The sequence below is a fragment of the Phyllostomus hastatus genome, unplaced genomic scaffold (assembly GCF_019186645.2).
Source record: "Phyllostomus hastatus isolate PE091 unplaced genomic scaffold, TTU_PhHast_1.1 phas_contig_17, whole genome shotgun sequence".
In the NCBI taxonomy this organism is placed as follows: domain Eukaryota; kingdom Metazoa; phylum Chordata; class Mammalia; order Chiroptera; family Phyllostomidae; genus Phyllostomus; species Phyllostomus hastatus.
Window position 1 is genome coordinate 25,554,003 of NW_025333664.1, and position 17,855 is coordinate 25,571,857.

The window sequence follows — 17,855 nt, forward strand, 5'->3', positions numbered from 1 at the left end:
AACTTAGCATTTAAATAGCTTTTTATTTATTAATTCCTATTTATTTCAACTAAAGTACAGAGGTGTATGGAAGGGCAGTGTAGAATGAGGTAGGGTTTTTTTTAATATGCTTTTTTGCAGTTATGTATAATGATAGCCAATTTTAGTGAAAATTATTTACACATTCCATTATCAAATTCTATGGTTATTCCCTTTAGAAGGCAGCTCTCAGTGAATGATTATAATCATATGGACAGATAAAAGTGGTAAGGTTTTTGTTTTTTAATGAAGAGAATAACTTAATGAGCCCCCATTATCCATCTCTAACATTATTAATTCATGGCCAATTCTGTTTTACATATAGTCTTCCCCCACTGAATTATTGTAAAACAAAGGCCAGATATCATGTCATTGCATCCACAAATTAAGAAATTATTTTTAAAAATACATTCCCTGTCTCTGTTTTGTGTGGTTGAATTTAATTAATATTACTATACTATATACTATACTATTTAATTAATATTACTATACTATACTTAAGCTTCTTCTGTTGAAAACTGCTGGAGAGCTTCACTGGGCATGAATAAATTAAGCCAGATGCCCAGGAATAATTGCTCTTCTTTTTTAAGCTCCTCAAGTTTACAACTGGGAGAGCAATGTGTAACACAAATAAACCTTCTGGTATATCATGCATCCATTTCTAGTTGGGCTCTTCCTGAGTCTCCTCAAAGTCATTCCCCTTTTCCAGTTTTATTTTTCTTAGGCCTATTGATTTTTCTTCTGTACTGCTTCTTGAATACCAGGTTCAAACTAGGTTCTATACTTACCTTGCAGGGGAGATCCCTTGATTACGAAGGTGGTTTTCCCCAGGACAAGGCTTATCCACTGCACTCTGGATGCACTGACCCCTGAAATTTCCCCAATGTGGGAAACTCAACTGCATAATTTGTGGTAGTGGGGGAATGCTTTTGTCCTCTTCCCAGCACCAAAACAACAATGACAAAAGCAAGCAAACAAAAAAGAAAGTAATTTTCAGAAATTCATTTTTAATAATCATCTGGTAAGTTTGAAAAATACTGAAGTGGGAGAATTTTAGGTCTGTGAGTCACACAGAGAGACCTCACCCCCAACCAGGCAAGAAAAAAAATCTCTTCATGACTAATAGGTCTCATTAGCATCCTTTGTCCCTCTTCTAATCTCCACTCTCTTCCTCCACCCAAGAAGACATACTCCTCACCTAAGAGTTCACCCATGGGAAAACGTGTAAGACAGTCCTTTCTGCAGATGACCATCCATTTGGACTTTCTTTAAACTTCAGAGGAATCTGACTTTCATGTATTAGATACCTAAAAACCCACCTCTCTAAAAACCCTTGATCACTTGTTGTCAATTTATCTTGCCCTAGAGAAAATAGCTTAAAAGGTAGGTATGTCAGTATGGTCATGAAAGGGCAAATGACCTTGGAGCTCAAGCCCTCATGAAACTGTGTGCTTGGGAAAATAAGGGCTCTATTTTAGTCAGTACATGTTAGGCAATGCTACAATAACAAATAATGCTAAAACTGAAGTGGCTCAAAACTATACAAGTTTATTTTTCACTCACATTACATGTACGTTGCAATTAGGAAACCTAAATTATTAGGGGATTCCCTATCTGTCACACTGTTGGTCATCACCACAGAGGGAAAGGAAAACAGAGGATACACACTGACCATTAACTGCTTCTCCCCAGATGTGAGACATATCACTTCCATTCATATTTCACTAGCATGATCAAGTCACATGGTTATGCCTAACTTTAATGGGAACTGGAATCCTCCCCTATGCCAAGACATGAGGAGAATTAGATGGAATAATGTCTGTTAAAGTTTCTATGTGTAAGTAGAATCATGCAACTTTTTAATTTGTGAAACTGGGGGACAGGCAGGCAATGAGAGATACTGATTTTCAATGAACTGTTTTTAATAGAGCAGCTAAAGACATTCAAACTGAACTAAAGAAATAAAATGAAAAGTAAAACTGTGATCTGGATACTCTAACCCCCCATTCTTCTTTTCTTTTTATAGTCATAAAAGTGTTTTATTTGGCAGTAGAGTTCTTAAATTTTCAATTTTGTTGCCAAAATATTTTATTTATTTATTTATTTACTTACTTATTTATTTTTAATATATTTTATTGATTATGCTATTACAGTTGTCCCATTACTCCCCTTCATTCCCCTCCACCCTGCACACCCTCTCCCACCCACATTCCCCCCCTTTAGTTCATGTCCATGTGTCATACATATAAGTTCTTTAGCTTCTACATTTCCCATACTATTCTTGCCCTCCCCTGTCTATTTTCTACCTACCATCTATGCTACTTATTCTCTGTACCTTTTCTCCCTCTCTCCTCTTCCCACTCCCCTGTTGCTACCCCTCAGTTCTCCTTTTTTAAAAAAATATTTTATTTGTTTACTTTTTAGAGAGAGGGGGAAGGAGGAAGAAAGAAAGGGAGAGAGACATCAGTGTGTGAGATATCAGTTGCCTCTCACAAGGCCCCCAACCAGGAACCTGGCCTGCAACACAGGTATATGTCCTGACTGGGAATTGAACCATCAACCTTTCAGTTCACAGGCTGATGATCAGTCCACTGAGCCACACCAGCCAGAGCCCCAGTTCTCCTTTATAAGGTAATCATGATGACCAGTTTCCTGTGTCTCCTTCCAAAAATTCTCCATGATGATCACACATATTTATACACGAGTTTGTTGTATATAGCATGTATTATATTAGCATATAGACAATTTTTTTAAACTTTGCATGTGCAGCTTAATAAAAATCTAACCAACAGCTAGGTAAAGGAATAGAAATGAGAAGCTGCCCCCCCAAAGTTCCCCATATGCTCCTCCCTGGTCATAAAAATCTCATTTTTTTAGGTGCCCATAATTCTTATTCTTTTGATAGTTATTTCCTTGCCTTAAAGAAAAAAAGCTTTAGCCTGGTTGGTGTGACTCAGTAAACTGAGTGCCAGCCTGGGAACCAAAGGGTTGCCAATTTGATCTCCAGTCTAGGGAACATGCCTGGGTTGTGGGCTGGATCCCCTGTAGGGTGAGTGTGAGAAGCAGCCACACATTGATGTTTCTCACCCTCTCTTTAAAACAAATGAACAAAAAAAAGTAAAAAAGCTTTAGCACCTGCATTTCTATCCCTAAGTGATATAATTTATATTTTCCTGGTTTTTTTACAGATTTTATTTATTTAATTTCAGAGAGGGGAATGAAAGGAGAGAGGCAGAGAAACATCAGTGTGTGGTTGCCTCTCGGGTGCCCCCTGCTGGTGACCTGGCCCACAACCCAGGCATATGCCCTAGACTGGGAATTGAACCAGCAACCCTTTGGTTTGCAGGCTAGTGCTCAATCCACTGATCCACAGCACTGGTTTTGAAATATATGGAATGGAAAAACCCAGGGCACTGGTTTTTAAATATATGGAATGGAATCATACATGTATTTTTTGTGTGTGTCTCTTGCTTCTTTCAATCAACATTTTGTTTGTGATATTCAACCACATATAGTGATAGTTTTATCATTTCTATTATTGTGTTGTATTTCATTAGGAATTTACCACAATTTTTCTATTTTCCTCTTGAGGGGCATTTGAGTAATTTTCAATTTGAGACTATTACATGAAAATGCTGCTGTGGCCTTGGCTGGCGTGGCTTATGGATTGAGCGCCAGCCTCCAAACCAAAAGACTGCCAGTTTGATTTTCATCAGAGCTCATGCCTGGGTTGCAGACCAGGTCCCCAAGAGGGGGTGTGCAAGAGGCAACCATACATTGATGTTTCTCTCCCTTTCTTTCTCCCAGTCTCCCCCTCTGTCTAAAAATAAATAAATAACAATTTTAGAAATGCTGCTGTGAATATTCTTGTCCATGAGTGTTGGTGGAGAAATGCATGAGTTTCTCTCATGTGCATACTCAAAGGAGAATCACTGGGTTATATAGACTATGGCGTCTTCAAGTATAGTAATAATGCCAGTGTTCCAAAGTGATTATACCCATTTACATTCTCACCAGAAGTGTAAGAATGCTCTCATTTTCTTTTTTTTTAAGATTTTATTTATTTATTTTTAGAGAGGGAAGAGAGGGAGCAGGAGAGAGAGAGAGAGAGAGAGACATCAATGTGCAGTTGCTGGGGGCCGTGGCCTGCAACCCAGGCATGTGCCCTGACTGGGAATCGAACCTGTGACACTTTGGTTCGAAGCCCACGCTCAATCCACTGAGCTATGCCAGCCAGGGCCGAGAATGCTCTCATTTTCTACAGCTTTATCAACTCTTGGTATTGTCAGAATATATGATTGTTGATTATTTCACACAAATGGGAGAGTGTGTATAGTTTATTCTCCAACCTTGCCTTTTAAATAATATAACATTATATCTTGAAATGGATGCCTTCTAGAATATATAGATCCATTTTCACACTTGCATAACATTCTACCATGTGAAAAACTTATTTTTTTTTCCTTTACCGTCTTGAATCATTTTCAACATAGAGACTTGCAGGGCAAAGACGCATGTATTTACAACTTGCTCCTCTGCCCATGGCAAACATTACTAATGGGTCATGACACACTTTCTCACTGAGCAGAAATGTTGCCTCAGATTCCTTCTCAACACAGTGCTCTAATACCTTGCCCTCAAAATGTAGTCCTAGGACTGGCAGCAACAGGGAGATTTTTGTAAATGCAGAATCTCAGACCCAACTCCAAACTCATTCAATCAAAGTCTGGATTTTAGGAATATTCACAGGCAATTCACCTGTACAAGGAAGTTTGGCAAGTGCTGGCTTAGGCAGCTTCTACTATCAAATTCATTCCATGAATGAGATGCGTATAAGACATTCCAGAGGCACACAAGGCTCTGTCCTTGGTCCTGTCCTTTCCAAGTGCTTATCTATGCATCACAGGAGAACACAGGAGACAGGCTGATCTGACCTGCCACTGTAAGAGTACCAGAGGAATGGCAGAAACTCTGGATCGTAGATTCAGGATACAAGCACACTGAGAGGGCAGAATGAAGGAATGACCCTAACCATTGAGCTAAATAAAATTTGACCAAGACAAACAACTTCATAGGCGTATATTTGAAAATAGGGCTTTGGGCAGCATGGCATACAGTGTCTGTTTTTGGAGCATTAACCTTGTGTCCCACAGCAGGGTTGCATTCCATATTTGTTTGAGAAACACAACTGTGTTTTTCCCTCCTCTTAGAAAGCCAATCAATGCACTAAAAAATACAGAGGTTCTGAGGCGCCAAATGTAGTCAGTTCTGTTTAACTCAGCAGTCCCCAAACAGAGCCCTTCCTGTACATCACCTATTACTATCTATAGAACTGGTGCTTCACAGAACACAGTATGGGAAACACTGGCTTGGGGCTTTAACTTATGGTCTGGGCTACAAAAAAGGCAAAGCTATTTTTGAAGCATGTAAAGAAAAGTACAATCTCCAGAGCAAAAGAGAGGAGGTGCCCAGCTCCCTCCAGTCTGATGAGCATCACATTGACTTTGCAGGTTGCACTTTGTAACATTGAACTTAGAGCAGATTTTCCTTTTCCTGTCTCAATAGAAAAATGAAAAGTTATACAAACTGTATTCTTTGACTACAAAGAAATAGAATTTAAGATTAATAACAGGAGCCCTGGCTGGGGTAGCTCAGTGGATTGAGCTCGGGCTGCGAACCAAAGTGTCGCAGGTTCGATTCCCAGTCAGGGCACATGCCTGGGTTGCAGGCCACGGCCCCCAGCAACCACACATTGATGTTTCTCTCTCTCTCTTTCTCCCTCCCTTCCCTCTATAAAAATAAAATAAATAAAATCTTAAAAAAAATTAATAACAGAAATTTAACCAAAAACTTGTTAACTTAAAAAGCTTGAAAAAGTTTTTATTTATTTATTTATTTATTTATTTATTTATGTTTTAGAGAGAGAGGGGAAGGGAGGGAGAAAGACAGGGAGAAGAACATCAATATAAGACAGAAACATGGATCAGCTGCCACTCCTATGAACCTGTGACCCAGGCATGTGCCCTGACCAAAAATCGAAATTGACCTTTGCAGGACAATGCCCAACCTACTGAGTCACACAGATCAGGGCAAACTTCTAAACTTCAATAAAAGTTCTCTAAAAGGTATTTGGTTTTAAAAGGAAATAAAAACCGAGCCACAAAATATTCAGAAACAAACAATAATTAGAGAGCTACACATCAATCCACATCTGCAGGTGAACTGATAACAAAACAAGAAGGACTGACATGAGGTGAATTTTTTTCAACCTAAGAAACTAGCAAGTGAATAGCAAAGCAAATCCAATGGAAATCTAGGCAGAAATTGGTAAAGATAAAAGTAGAAATAAATAAAACAAAAACAAATAAAGCCCAAATATAAATTTGACCCATCAAACCAAATGCTAATTCATTGAAGGAAAAACAATAAAATGGACTTTTTAAATTATTACTTTTTAAATCCTCACTTGAGGATATGTTTTTATTGATTTTAGAGAGAGGAAGGGAGAGAGAGAGTGAGAGAAACATTGATGTGAGAGAGAGAAACATTGATCAGTTTCCTCCTATATATGCACTGACCAGAAATTAAACCCACAACGTAGGTATGTGCCCTGCCTATGAATTGTACCTGCAAACGTTTGTTTGGGACTATGCCATCTGGCCAGGGCTAAAATGGACATTTTTAAAAAGTGTTATCAAATAATAAAAAGGAGACAATAAAGATATTGGGTTGACCAAAAAGTTTGTTTAGTTTTTTCCACGACTCCAGTAGCACTTAGCTGTCTTTAACTTCATCTAAAACAATTTTGTTAGATTGTATTATCACAGCTGTCATAATCAGTGTGCATTTAAAAAACTTATCAGAATTGGTGAATTTTTGTGCAGCCATTTGAATATTAAAGATGGAAGAAAATATGCAGCATTTTTAGTGTATTGTGCTTTATTATTTCAAGAAAGGTAAAACCTCAACTGAAACACAAAAAGAAAAAAAAAGATGTATGCAGTGTATGGAGAAGATGCTGTGACTGACTGAACATGTCAAAAGTGGTTTGTGAAGTTTCTTGGTACAACTGACATTTTAGCTAAATATTTCTTTTCTGGAGGGCTGTCTTATGCATTGGAAGATGTTTAGCAGCACCACTGGCCTCTACCCACTAGAAGCCAATAGCAGGAGGTACCCAACATACTAAAAATATCCAAATCAATAAAGTCATTGGTGAAAATGAAAAATGTGTCATTTATTTTATGGGAAAAACTAAATGAACTTTTTGGACAACCCAGTTGTATTTGCAGTAAGAAGAACAATGTACAGATATCACCAGAAAAAAAATACTAGGCACAGCTTTACAGCAATGCATTTAAAAATTTAGACAGATATAACGTTTGTGAATGAAACACAAGTACCCAATAAACATATGAGAAGATGGAAAATACTATAGCAAAGAAAGTTGGTTTCATTAGGAGGAATAATTTCCTAGCAAACTGGGATAACCCCAGGATGAGATGGATGACCTGTGTTAGGAAGAGAGCGTCACGGGCTCAGACACGGGCTGGGAGGTGGACCAGCTGTCAGGAGCAACGAGGCTGGTGCTTCTGGGGCACTAGAACCAAGAATTCTCTATTTCTTTGATTTTCACGATCCACTTCCCTTAGCTGTTTGCTGTTTTTGCCCATGGCCCTTGTTGCTACAGGCAGCAAGGCTGCTCTGATGATCTCTTAGAGATGAGGGGGCAGAGGAGGGTCAGTGGGTGTGACCTGTTTGCCTGGGCCTGGAGGAGGCCAGGAAGCCAGAGCAGAGGCTGCTTTCCAGTTTCCCTGGACACATGTGGAGATGCTTCTGGAATAACTAGTCTCAAGTTAGAACTCGGGGCCTGTCTAATGACTGGGCTCTGGGGCAAAACTCCGGCACAGAGAGGAAGTGAGCAGCCCACAGGATGGACCACATGGCTGTGACTCACCAGTTGTGTGGGGTACCGGACATGCCCCTCTCATGCCAGATGCCACAACTGTAGGTCAGCTTGAAGCTGCACTGGAAACAGGCAGTGCCGTGATGGTGGGTGGGCTACACTGGCAACCCCTGTCCCTGTGAAGACTGGAGAAGCAGGTGCCGACCTGAGCAAGTGGAGGGGAGCTACCATCTAGCAGAAAGAGCACACAAAGTTTCCCAGCTTTGGCATTCTGCTCAGGCTCTGCCCTCAGCCCCAGGTCTATTCTGCCCATACACCCACACAGGCCCAGGCTGGGAAACCTCACAGCCCTGCCCCGGAATAGTCAGGCCAGTCATGGGCAGTAAACCAAGTAGGTGACACATCATTGCCACATTGCCACACTGGCAGGCCTCCTTCCGACTGCACTGGGACTGGCCTTGGGCCATTCTGCCGGCCAGTCAGGGTGGAGTCATTCTTCTTGGCGGACACTGCCTTCCTTGATGAAGGATGTGAAATGCTTCTTTGTCCTCCTAGAGTTGAGGAGAATCCCAGAAAAGGCAAGATGAGGAAGCACATAAAAGAGCAACTCTTTAAAAACAAAAAGGTAAAAACCCCAAACATACCCAAAAAACCACCTTCCTTTTTACTTGCACCTGGGACTCACTGGTTTACACCTTGAATGTTTCTGGGCCCAGACAGAACATCACTGAGAACATCAGCTCTCACCACCCCTTGAGGACATGAACTTATTCATCTACCTGCTGACTCTTTTGTTTCCAATCTCCTGCCCCCACCTCTAGAGTCCCCAGCTGCAAACACTACAAATCTTAGACCCTGTTTACAGTTTCTAGGTGCTCCCATTGAAAATGGGGAAGTGATGCAGAGAAGGAAGAGAATCCAAAGATCTTGATCACCTGCATTCTCGCTGTGAGAGCACAGCCCAGCTCACCCACTCTGCCATGTTCCTGTTCCAGGTGTGCTGAGGTCTGTGGCAGATGACAGGTGGTACTCTTCCACTACAATTGTTCCACTCATCCAGGTGGAAAGTTGTATGTAATTAGTAAGTGGGAGAAGACTCAACAAATATCTGCATAAAAGGATTTTTGTCCACACAGGACAAAAATCTTGGCAGCTTTCCCTTGTCATTGTTGTTGGTTGCTCTGGAGAAAGAGTGGCAGAGGAACAGAAAAAGCCTTTTCAGAACATGTATGGGATTTTTTTATTGTTTATTTTTCCTTCTTTGCTAGGAGCTGACGATGTTCCGCTTTCAAGAGAATGGAACAAAGTGGTTGTCAGGGAGGTACTCAAAAGTCTCAGATGCCTCAGAAATGATGGTAAGACTTGAAAGCAGGAGTATAGTTGACTCCAACCATTAGTGACCGTCGGCTCCGGAAGTATGCACCACAGGGCTGTGTGGGGCTCACTGCAGAGCAGGGGCAAGTTAAGAACACACAAATACACAGACAGATGTGACTCAGGAACGGATATGTGGAGATAGGGAGATGAAGAAAGGGACATGAACATGTACATAAGGATACATAGACTTATATAGTGATATGTATACCTCAAGATGAATATAAACAATATGTTCATTTAGAAAAAGATATAAAGAAAAATGTAAAGAAGGTGTTTTTTATAGATGAGTTTATTTTCCTACATATGGTGAGGTTGCAGGTAGATGTTTTTCCTTTTTGCTTTTTTAATATACTCTACTTTTCCTGAAATGAAGTTATATCATTTGTCCAAAAGGAAAGTTATTTTCTTAAGAAAAAAAGTTATAAAGTATAAAACACTTTTTAGGAAAGGCTTTAGAATAGCAAATAGGTTCAGTTATCACCCCATCTAGTTAAGGCACTGAGGCAAATAGAGTGCTTCTAGCATCAGGAAAAAGGGGCATTGAATACCCTGGGAAAATGTCAAGCTATGTCTTGGTCCCAAACAGCTAATAATGTACCTATGTATGGTTTAGTTCTGTGTATGAGTTTACTACCAATAAATGACAGCCCACGATGAATATCCAGTTTTCAACCAAGCTGTGTCAGGAATACAGTAGTCAGTAGTGATTCTTGATGGGTGTTCCTGATTCAAAAAGCACTTTTTTTTTAGATTTTATTTATTTTTAGAGAGAGGGGAAGGGATAGAGAAAGGGAAAGAAGCATCAATGTGTGGTTGCCTCTCGCACACCCCTCCCCTGGGGACCTGGCCTGCAACCAAGGCATATGCCCTGGGAATCGAACCAGGGACCCTTTGGTTTGGAGGCTGGCACTCAATCTACTGAGCCACACGAGCCAGGGCCTTAAAAGCTTTTTACATGCACATTGCTTTCATAACCTGTGGCACATCCTTTAAATAATTGATAACACAGACTTCTGGCCAAGATGAAGGCATAGGTAGACACACTGTGCCTCCTTGCACAACCAAGATAGAGACAACAACAATTTAGAAACAGCATAACAACCAGAACTGACAGAAAAATTGAACTGTATGGAAGTTGGACAACCAAGGAGTTACAAATAGACACGTTCTTCCCGACCAGTAGGAGGGGTGGAGTTGGGCAGCTGGGCAAAGAGGGGTCGACGGGTCACAGCAGAGGGAGTCAGAGCGCATTGAGAGCCAGCAATGGATGGGCATCCCTGGGGCTAGCACAGGCAGCGGCTGGCAGACCCTGAGCATGCGAGTGGCAGCAGGCAGACCCAGCAAGGTGGCGATTGTGAAGGAAGGTACTGCACGCAACCCAGGGATCCCAGCACTAGGGAAATAGAGCCTCGAGGGCACTGACTGAAAACACCTGTGGGGGGTGTTGAGGCTCAGGGAGAGACTCCCAGCCTCACAGGAGAGATTGTTGGAGAGACCCACAGGATCCTAGAACATGCACAAGCCCACTCACATGGGAACTGGCACCAGAGGGGCCCAGTTTGCTCGGGGTAAGCAGCAGAAGGGACTGAGGGCTGAGGGAGAGTGGAGCAAGCACCATCGTTCCCTCTCGGCCCCCGCCCACACATACAACGTCATAACCCAGCGACTGGGTGCCCCGCCCTGGTGAACACCTAGGGCTCTGCCCCTCACGTGTAACACGTGAGACCAGACCAAAGGGGGAGGGGGGTGGAAATTCAAACAGAGCCATCAAAAAAAGCCCCTCAACCACTTTTTTAAAGTGACTGAGAGATAGCCAACCTATCAGATGCACAGTTCAAAGCACTGGTGATCAGGATGCTCACAGAATTGCTTGATTTTGGTTGTACATTACATGAAAAAATAAAGGCTACCTAAGTGAAATGAAGAAAAATACATAGGGAACCACTAGTGATGGAATGGAAGCTGGGTCTCACATCAATGGAGTGGACCAGAAGGAAGAAAAAAATATACAATCAGAAAAGAATGAAGAAATAAGAATTCAAAAAAAAAATGAGAAGAGGCTTAGGAACCTCCAGGACATCTTTAAATGTTCCAACATCTGAATTATAGGGGCACCAGAAGGAGAAGAGAAAGAGCAACAAATGGAAAAGTTATTTGAACAAATAATAAAGGAGAACTTCCCCAATCTGGCAAAGGAAATAGACTTCTAGGTAGTTCAGGAAGCTCAGAGTCCCAAAGAAGTTGGACCCAAGAAGGAACACACCAAGGCACATCATCATTACATTAGCCAAGGTAAAAATGAAGGAGAGAATCCTAGAAGCAGCAAGAGATAAGGGGACAGTAACCTACAAAAGACTTCCCATCAGACTGTCAGCTGATTTCTCAAAAGAGACCTTACAGGCATGAAGGGGCTGGAAAGAAGGGTTGCAAGTCATGAAAGGCAAGGACCTACATCCAATATTGCTCTATCCAGCAAAGCTTTCATTTAGAATAGAAGGGCAGATAAAGTGCTTCTCAGATGAGGTCAAGTTAAAGGAATTCATCATCACCAAGCCCTTATTATATGAAATGTTAAAGGGACTTATCTAAGAAAAAGAAGATAAAAAACATGTATAGTAAAATGACAGCAAACTCACAATGATTAACAACCACATTTAAGACAAAAACAAAAAGAAACTAAGCAAACAACAAGAACAGGAACAGAACCACAGAAATGAAAATCACAAGGAGGGTTAGCAACAGGGGAGTAGGAGGAGGAGAGAGGGGGAAAAAGTACAGAGAATAAGTAGCATAGATGGTAGGTAGAAAACAGACAGGGGGAGGGCAAGAATAGTAGGGGAAATGTAGAAGCTAAAGAACTTATGACACATGGACATGAATTAAAGGGGGGGAATGTGAGTGGGAGAGGGTGTGCAGGGTGGAGGGGAATGAAGGGGGAAATGGAACAAGTGTAATAGCATAATCAATAAAATATATTAAAAAAATAAATATAATTGATAACACCTGAAGAGGTCAATCATTAAATGGACTCATCTCATTACAAACGACTTTCATCCTTTGAGAGGGTATTTGAAATACCCAGTCAAAGCATCAAAAGTTATCTTTCTTTGACTGAAAGCTTATACTTTATTTCATTTTTAAAAGTATATTTTGATTATGCTATTATGGTGATCCTGCTTTCCCCCCTTTATTCCCCTCTGCCCTACACACTGCCTCCCACCTGCCTTCCCTCGCTTTAGTTCATGTCCATGGGTCATCCATATAATTTCTTTGGTTTCTCCATTTCCTATAATATTCTTAATCTTCCCCTGTCTATTTTCTACCTACCATTTATGTTTCTTATTACCTGTACATTTAACCCCTCTCTCTCCCACTCCCCCACTGATAATCCTCCATGTGATCTCCCTTTCTGTGATTCTGTTCCTCTCCTAGTTGTTTGATTAGTTTGTTTTTGTTTTTGTTTAGATTAGATTGTTAGTAGTAGTGAGTTTGTTGTCATTTTACTATTCACATTTTTTATCTTTTCTTCTTAGATAAGTCCCTTTAACATTTCATTTAATATGAGCTTGGTGCTAATGACCTCCTTTAACTTGACCTCACCTGGGAAGCACTTTATCTACCCTTCCCTTCTAAAGGATAGCTTTGCTGAATAGAGTAATCTTGGATGTAGGTCCTTGCCTTTCATGAGTTGGAATACTTCTTTCTAGCCCCCTCTTGCCTGCAAGATTTCTTTTGAGAAATCAGCTGACAGCCTTATGGGCACTCCCTTGTAGGTAACTGTCTCCTTTTTCTCTTGCTGCTTTTAAGATTCTCTCCTTATCTTTCATCTTGGGTAATGTAATTATGATGTGCCTTGTGTGTGCTTCCTTGGGTCCAACTTCTTTGGGACTCTCTGAGCTTCCTGGACTTCCTAGAAGTCTATTTTCTTTGCCAGATTAGGGAATTTCTCCTTCATTGTGTTTTCAAATAAGTTTTCAATTTCTTGCTCTTCCTCTTCTCCTCATGGCACCCCTATGGTTTGGATGTTGCAATGTTTAAAGTTGTCCTGGAGGTTCCTAAGCCTCTCTTCATATTTTTGAATTCTTCTTTCTTCATTCTGTTCTGGTTGACTGTTTATTTCTTCCTTCTGGTCCAAACCATTGATTTGAGTCCTGGTTCCCTTCCCATCACTGTTGGTTTCCTGTACATTTTCTTTTATTTCACTTTTCATAGCCTTCCTTTTTTCCTGTGTTTTGTGAGCATACACAATCAATTCTGTGAACATCCTGATTACCAGTGTTTTGAACTGTGCATCTGATAGTCTGGCTATCTCTTCATTGCTTAGTTGTAATTTTTCTGGAGCTTTGATCTGTTCTTTCATTTGGGCAATTATGTAGTATATATGTATGTATGTATTTACTTATGTATGTATGTATGTATGTATTTGTCTCGGCACGCCTGATTGCCCTGCCCGGGTAAACACCTAAGGCTCAAAAGTTATTGTTAACTACCCTGACTGGTGTGGCTCAGTTAGTTGGGCATGGTTCCATAGATTGAAAGGTCAGTTGGGGGTTCTTCCTGGCCATATATGTGGAAGGCAACCAGTCCATGTTTCTCTCTTGCACTGATGTTTCTCTCCTTCTCTTTGTACTCCCTTCCCCCTCTTTAAAAATAAATAAATAAATAAAACCCTTTTTAAAAAGTTATTGCTAACTGTATGTGAGGACTAAGATAGGTTTAGAAGAGGTCTTTATTAGTTTTCTGTTGTGCATAAAAATTACCATAAACTTAGCAGCTTAAAAGAATGCCATGTAGTCATCTGTAATGAGACGTCTGGGCAGGCTAGGCTGGGTCTTCTGCTCAAGGTCTCATGAGGTTGAAATGAAAGGGCAGGCCGAGCTACGGTCTTCTGTGGAGGTTCTGCTGGACTCTTCCAAGCTGCTTTAGGTGTCGGCAAAATTCAGTTCCTAGCTGTTATTGGACTGAGGGCTTGCTCCTCACTGCTGTCAACCAGGGGCCACACTCTCAGTTCCTTAATGCCACCCACCTTCCTTCAAACCCGGAATGGCCTGTCAAGTCATTCTTATGCTATGAATCTCTCTTTTTTCTGCTTCCTTCTGCTGCTTTGTACAGGGCTCATGTGATTAGCTCTGGCCTACCCAGGTAACCTCGTATTTTAATGCCTATGGATTAGGAACTTAAATTATAATTACAAGATGCTTTTACAGCAGTACCTAGGCTAGTGTCTGATCGACTAACCTGGGCATGAGGATCTTGGGTGGAGGGAATCCTTCTCTAGAATTGTGGCTATTACAGGCATGAAATATGCAGCTCAAGATGGACCAAATGCCTCACTTGAAAAAAATAACTGTGTTCTTTTTAGCACACAGGGAAATTATTAAAACAATGTTAAGTAAACTTAAAATTTTAAGTAATTACAATAATTTTAAATAATGCATTTGTCGTCTGTTAGTTTCAATTATACCCCAGGGTTACCCTGACTCTAGACAAGAGAACCAGATTTTCCTTCTCCCACACTATCATTCATTATTTTTTAAATTTTATTTATTTATTTTTAGAGAGAGGGGAAGGGAGGGAGAAAGAGAGGGAGAGAAACATTAAGTGTGGTTGCCTTTCACGTGACCCCCACTGGGGATCTGGCCCGAAACCCAGGCATATGCCCTGACCGGGAATCGAACTGGCGACCCTTTGCTTCACAGCCCACACTCAGTCCACTAAGCTGCACCAGCCAGGGCTCCTATCACTCATTATTAAGTGAATGTAAAGTCCAGTGTTTCCAGAACAGCTCCAGGAGCTCCAGGACAGTCTTCCCAGGAAAGTCACTGGTGAGGGAAGGAATGGGAAGTGCCCAGGCCTGGGCACACATACCCAGTAAGAGGGTCTGCACACAGTACTGACAGCAACTACTGCCAGGGGTGTTCAACCATTTGGCATCTCTGGGCCACACTGAAAAAAAGAAGAGTTGTCTTGGGCCACACATTAAATATAGAAATACTAAAGAAAACTTATGAGCAAAAAAATGGTTTTAAGTACACTTAAATTTTGTGTCAGGCTGCATTCATAGCCATCCTGGGCTGCATGTAGCTGATGGGCCACGGTTTGAACACCCCTGAACCACGGACAGAGGCAGAGCACACAGGTGGGGCCAGCTTAGAGGGCCTTCTGCTCCTTTCTTTGGGCCTTGGCTGAGGGGCTCAGTCTGTAGGCTCCACGGTGCTGTCAGGGTGCTGCTGGAGAGACAGAACTGGAGCCAGGTTCAAGCTGAGGCATGACACCAGTGACTACACAGGCCTGGGTGAAGAGCTGCTCATAGATCCTGGATGAGCAGGCTGCCAGCTCAGAGACAGGCGAGCACAAGGCCAGTCTGAGGCTTGGGCTGTTGGAGGCTTACACACCAAGATGAGGGAAGCTGGAAAAGGGCTTCCTTGTCTCCCTCAACACCACATTTTGCTCTTATTACTACAACTACATTCTCCCTGTGCCACACTTGCAGCCTATTCCTTTGTGTGGCACTTCTGGCAGCAGCTCCCTTCAAGGTACAGCATTTGCCCCCTGCCCAGCTCTTGGGCCCCCTGGGCCTGCCCATCTGGCACCAGCTTTCCCAGCAGATTCTGGTCATGCCTGCCTTACAGTGGATTCTGTTGAAGGCCCACTTTCAACCAGCTCTTTGTACCCATCTCCCACCAGCTTTGCTGTGGATGGCTAACACCAGCAACCTTCAGAAGACTGCCCTTGAGTACAGGAGCCTACAGGACTGCTTGAAGGGCTGTAAGTATTTGGGAATTTTGAAGTTCCCTTCCCCTGGTCGGTAGCCAAAGACCAGAATGGCAGTACAAGAGCCTAGCTCCTTTGTCTGGCTCTTACAGTTTCTCCTCAGAAGTGACACATCACTCAAACTCTTTTCATTGGCCAATGAGAGTCATCCAGTGTCATCCAACGTGAAGGGATGAGGAAGTACAATACAAATGGAAGCCCAGGAGAACTGGGCACACTTGTCAATCAGTTGTTCTAATACAGCTTATTATTAAACAACCCATTCTTTCTCTAGTGATTTTAATTGCCCATATATCATATACTAAGTTTTTATTGATATTTAGGCCTCTTTTGGGCTAGTTTTCTGTTCCGCTGATTTCCCTTTAAACACCAGTATAGAATAGCGTGTATTATTTTCTGTAGCTTTATAATGCCACGTAATATCAAAGAGGGTAAGTCCTTCAAGAGTCTCCCTTGAAATGTTTTCTAGCTATTACTATCCCTTTACTTTCTAGATAAATTTGAATCACTTTGTCAAGTCCTCCTCACCCCCCTATATGATTTTGATTAGAAAGTGATTGCATTTGTAGACAAATTTATACCTCTTTACACCATGAGACCTACTAATTTGATAAAATATTTTAAGTGAAGTGTCTCAGTAAGGTTTTGTGATTTTCTTCAAATTTACTCAGTAACTTCCTATTAATTTGAGAGCCAAGCCTTTTGTTTCATAGTTATTATGAATGAGACCGTTATTTTATTATGTTTTCTAATCATTATTCCAGTAGAGTAGAAGGGCTCTTGACTTTGTTACTATTTATACAACTGAACTCTCTTATTAGAAATCTTTTGGCTTTTTGTAAATAATTTTTGTTTATTTAGAAATTATAATTAGTGTCTCACTCTCTTCCTTTGTTTACAAACCAATTTTATACTTCCCATTTCTGCAGCAAGAGTGAAACCTTTGGTGTTAACTGTTACAGTTTTCATTTCCACTCTTTTCTTTGACCACAAGATCACTTCCCTCCAGTCTGGCAGCAGCTAGAGTATTCTGTGCCTATTAGCGCCTTAAGGAAGGATGACACAGAAGAATGCAAACAGGAAAAGAAAGTCAAGTTCTCGCATGTTTAGTTTTGAATGTCTTTATCAGATTTAGAAGAGCAGATGAGGAAGCGACTGAACCTTTATATCAGGTTATTCAGTGTGACCTCTGGACCACTGCTGGTCCGTGAGCTCTTTGTCACTGGCCCATGAATTAAGGACAGGTACTGAGAACAAGAATTTAGAAAATTTATAGCAAACTGATGTTGCCACAATATTCAAATGCACAATTGGCAGACTAATCTCACTGAGCAGCATATAGACCAAAAATATTAATCCATGACAATTAAAAGTAAAACAAAAGGATCCTCACCATAGATTGTTAGATCTTTAGGTTAACTTTTTAAATTAATGTGCTTTGGTTTGCTGCTTCTTTAGATTAACTAAAAGACTCTGGATTTGGAGAAAAGAGTTAGAAGGAAGCAAGCTGGTTGAAAATTTCAGCTTGTCCCTGCATCCTGTGCCCCTTCCCCCACAAGCCTGAGCATTGCCATAAATGGAGGGTGGGGGCTGGGAAGGGAAAGCTGCCAGCAGGAGAACAAGCGATATCCTTGACAGACTGGGAAACTGTGCCCTTTTTCTAAGTAGAGCCTGGGAAGCAGCAAGATCCTATCATTTCTTTGAGAAATGAAAAGGCTATGACAGACAGACTGGACAGCTGGATTGGAGACAGCCCACACATTTCCCACATGCCCCATCA

General features: G+C 41.4%; 1 non-coding gene across 1 annotated transcript; it reads left to right on the forward strand.

Moving 5' to 3' along the window:
- Positions 1-798: 798 nt before the first annotated feature.
- On the forward strand, positions 799-962 carry LOC123815424. Its single transcript, XR_006785090.1, has one exon. It is a non-coding gene; the product is annotated as a U1 spliceosomal RNA (small nuclear RNA).
- Positions 963-17,855: the final 16,893 nt, after the last annotated feature.